The sequence below is a fragment of the Rhinopithecus bieti genome, unplaced genomic scaffold (genome assembly GCF_001698545.2).
Source record: "Rhinopithecus bieti isolate Rb0 unplaced genomic scaffold, ASM169854v2 scaffold_4967, whole genome shotgun sequence".
In the NCBI taxonomy this organism is placed as follows: domain Eukaryota; kingdom Metazoa; phylum Chordata; class Mammalia; order Primates; family Cercopithecidae; genus Rhinopithecus; species Rhinopithecus bieti.
In genome coordinates this window covers 480,445-484,946 of record NW_016804726.1, presented here as the reverse complement: position 1 = coordinate 484,946, position 4,502 = coordinate 480,445, and the positions used below count along the sequence as shown (strand labels likewise).

Genomic DNA, 4,502 nt, shown 5'->3' with positions numbered 1-4,502 from the left:
TGTGTGTGTATATATATATGATATATGTATATTATATATACCCAAATATAATTATGTAATTTTATATATATATATATATATATATAATTTTTTTTTTAAATGAGGTTTAATTGGTTCATGGTTTTGCAGGACTGTGCAAGGATGGTGCCATCAAGGAGCTTTTACTCATGGTAGAAGGTGAAGCAGGTGCAGGCATGTCACAGGGTGAGAGCAGTAACAAGAGAAAGAAGGAGGGCAGTGCACACACTTTTAAACAACTAGATGTTGCAAGAACTCACTCACCATCACGTGGACAGCACCAGTCCATGATGGATCTGCCCCCATGACTCAAATATCTCCCATCAGGCCCTACCTCTAACATTGGGGATTGCATTTCATAACCTTCATTGTCCATATCACTATCAGCATTTTGGTCAAAGGCATTCAACAAGTCTCTAGGAAGTTTCAAACTTTCCCACATTTTCCTATCTTCTTCCGAGCCCTCTAAACTGTTCCAACCTCTGCCTGTTACCCAGTTTCAAAGTTGCTTCCACATTTTCGGGTATCCTTATAGCAGCATCCCACTCTATCAGTACCAATTTACTATATTAGTCTGTTCTCACATTGCTATAAAGAACTGCCTGAGACTGGGTAGTTTATAAAGGAAAGAGGTTTAATTGATTCACAGTTCCACAGGGCTGGGGAGGCCTCAGGAAACTTACAATCATGGTGGAAGGAGAAGCAAACATGTCCTTCTTCACATGGTGGCAGGAAGGAGAAGTGCTGAGCAAAAGAGGAAAAGCCCCTTATAAAACCATCAGATCTTGTGAGAACTCATGAGAAGAGCATGGAGGTAACTGCCCCCATGATTCAGTTACCTGCCACCAAGTCCCTCCCATGACGTGTGGGAATTGTGGGAACTACAATTCAAGATGAGATTTGGGTAAGGACACCACCAAACCATATTATCGTGGTACCGTCTAAACTTTCGATTTTTTCTTCCATTTCCAGATTGCCATCACGAAAGCCAAAGTGGATTTCTCCAGTGTGGTGTGCCTGCCCCCTTCCGTCATTGCTGTGAATGGACTGGACGGAGGAGGGGCCGGCGAAAATGATGATGAACCAGTGCTCGTGTCCCTATCTGCGGCACCCAGTCCCCAGAGCGAAGCTGTTGCCAATGAACTGCAGGAGCTCTCCTTGCAGCCCGAGCTGACGCTAGGCCTCCACCCTGGCAGGAATCCTAATTTGCCTCCACTTAGTGAGCGGAAGAATGGTGAGTAGATACAGAATTATTGCATTCCCTGATTTGTACCAGGATCTTCATGTTTATAATGTTATAGATCCTTACTTTATTTCATGTTCCTTGAAAGTTTCTTATAATCTTAACATTTCTTGTAAAATAGATAGCTATAAGTTAAAGTGATCATTTTAAGTCCAACATTTCCTACCTGGATTATTAGAATTTATTTCTAATTTCTCTGCTTTCCTCACCCTATTCCTTCCATAAATTCATTAATTTAGCATATGTATTCATTAATATCAACGTATTATAAACTATGCTAAGATTAGGGATTAAATGGTAAACAAGCCTCTGTCATTAGGAAACATATTCTATCGTATAGCCTTAGTCAGAGTAATCTTTTAGGACTTCCTAGCTTACACCTTTTCAGTGATTGCCTTGTGGGATGAAACAAAAGCAAAATAAATGTCTTGCCAGGTGTAGTGATTTATGCCTGTAATTCCAGCACTTTGGGAGGCTGAGGTGCACAGATCACCTCAGGTCAGGAGTTCGAGACCAGCCTGGCCAACATGGTGAAACCCTGTGGTAAAACTACAAAAATTAGTTGGGCGTGGTGACACACGCTTGTAGACCCAGCTGCAGAGGAGGCTGAGGTGGGAGTATCAGTTGAACCCAAGAGGCGGAGGTTGCAATGAGCCAAGATTGCGCCATAGCACTCTAGCCTGGGTGACAGAATAAGACTCTCAAATAAACAAACAAGCAATAAATAAATAAGTGAATAAATTTCTTGGCATGTTTTGCAAGGCTTTGCAGTATCTGGTCTTTTTCTTTTAACATCTTCTCTTACTTCCCTATTCCTAGTATTTGTTCCAGCCCATTAAACTGTGCTAAGTACTGTTTAAAAACCATGTACTCATACCTCAAACTTTTTAAATTCAAAAAGTATATAATTTGTTATGAAATATTTAAGATTTGAAAAAATGTATAAAGAGGCCAGGCACTGTGGCTTATGCCTGTAATCCCAGCACTTTGGGAGGCTGAGGCAGGCAGATCTCCTGCGGTCAGGAGTTTGAGACCAGCCTTACCAACATGGAGAAATCCCGTCTCTACTAAAAATACAAAATTAGCGGGGCATGGTGGCACATGCCTGTAATCCCAGCTAGTAGGGAGGCTGAGGCAGGAGAATCGCTTGAACCTGGGAGGTGGAGGTTGCGGTGAGCCGAGATCGCACCACTGCACTCCAGCCTGGGCAACAAGAGAAAAACTCCATCTCAGAAAAAAAAAAAAAAAGAAAAAATATATAAACAACAATATAGAAAATTGTGTGTTCAGATACCACCCAACTTACGTGCTTTGCATAAATCTTCATTACCCCTGGAGGTAACTACTAACTCGAATTTGGTATTTCATTGCCAAATATGTCTTTTCCCATGTGAATATATTCTTAAGCAATATGTAATAATGTTTCTCATGTTTTGAACCTATATATGAGAGAAAATTATGTGTTCTTCAGTAATTTATGTTTGTTATTCAGTATTCATTTTCCTTGTAAGTTAAAGACATTTTGTATTTTCTTCTAATCCAAGCTGTTAATCCCTACTTATTGAATAGTTCTACTTTTTCCTACTGATCTTTATGCCTGCTGTATTCTGTCTGCGCATGAGTTAGTTTTCAGGCTCTCTTTTCTTTGACTGGTCTCTCTGTCCATCTCTGTGTCACTGCTACCTTATTTTAGTTAATTGCCTAATAATTAGTCTTTCTGTCTGCTAGGACAGCTATCTCCTTACCTTTTTCTTTTTCAAAGTTATCTTGGCTATTACCCTTTTAATTTTCCATGATTTTAGAATTGGCTTATCAAGTTCTGCCAACAAAAAATCCTTTTGGGATTTTTACCTCCAACATTTTATTATGAAAAAAATTAAACATAAAGTAGAAAGAAAAAAAAAAGAAGTAGGAAGAATTTTACAATGAATACCTGCATGCCCATCTCTTAGATTCTACCTATAACATTTTACAAAACTTGCTTAAATCACAGATATCTATCAATCTAATCTTTAAATTTAAATTTTTTTTTTTTTTGTAATAGAATCTCACTCTGTTGCCCAGACTGGAGTGCAGTGATGCGATCTTGGCTCACTGCAGGCTCCGTCTCCCGGATTCAAGTGATTATCTTACCTCAGCCACCCGAGTAGCTGGGATTACAGCCATGTGCCACCATGAATGGCTAATTTTTGTATTTTTAGTGACAGGGTTTCACCATGTTGACCAGGCTGGTCTCAAACTTCTGGCCTCAGGTGATCCGCCCTCCTCAGCCTCCCAGAGTGCTGGGATTACAGGCATGAGCCACCACACCTAGCCCTCAATCTAATTTTTTTGATGTTTCTTGAAGTAAATTGCAGACACCAAGTACTCTTCCTGTTATGGAAATATAACATAAATACAAAATAACCCACAACTTGTAAGTGTTGTTATTATCACAAAGTGAGTACACCTGTTAGTAACTACTACTTAGTGAGGAACTACTACTTAGTTAGCAACTACTACTTAATGAGGAAATACTAGTAGTCCAGAACTTTCCCCACCTTGTGCTTCTTCCCAGTCAATACTTAAAAGAAACTACCATCCTGATTTTCAACACCATAGGTTAGTTTTGAAACCTTATAAAAATGGAGTCATACCATGTGTATTCTGTTAGTGGTTTCTTTATGTTTTTGAAATTTTTTTATGTTGGATTGTGTATGGGTAGAGTTTATTTTCATTGCTGTTTAATCAATTCATTGTATGAATAAAATGCAATTTATTTTTCCATTTTACTGTTCATGGATGTTTAGGTTGTTTCACTTTGGGACTATTATGATTTGTGCCACTATGGAATTCTTGTATATGTCTTTTGGCATACTCGCTGGAATTTTTATTTGAATTATGTTGTTTATAGGTAAGTGGGGAGAATATAATCCCGCCATGTTGGGAGGTTGACATTTGAGGATTGTTTGAGCCCAGGAGTTTGAGATTATAGTGAGCTATGATTGCACCACTACAGTCCAGCCTGGGAGACATAGTGAGACCCTGTCTCTTAAACAAACAAACAAACAAAAAACAGTGGGTAGGAAAATACACATTTTTAAATATTGAATCTTCCTATCCATTACTTTGTTTTATCTCTTCAATTAAATAGGTTTTCTTTAATGTCTTTACAGAGTTTTGTGAATGTTTCCGGAAAAGTCATACAAATATTTATTAGTTTTATTCCTGGATATCTTTTTTTTTTTTTTTTTTTTTTTTT

The 4,502-nt window shown here is 38.4% G+C and overlaps 1 protein-coding gene across 2 annotated transcripts in view; it reads left to right on the top strand.

Annotated features, from left to right (window-relative positions):
• MRTFA (myocardin related transcription factor A) overlaps positions 1 to 4,502 on the top strand; it is a 224,828-nt gene that overhangs the window by 83,913 nt on the left and 136,413 nt on the right. For both annotated transcript variants that reach the window (XM_017870247.1, XM_017870248.1), the window contains one exon: positions 991 to 1,252. The gene's annotated coding sequence lies outside the window, so the exon portion shown is untranslated. The remainder of the gene's footprint in view (positions 1 to 990; positions 1,253 to 4,502) is intronic.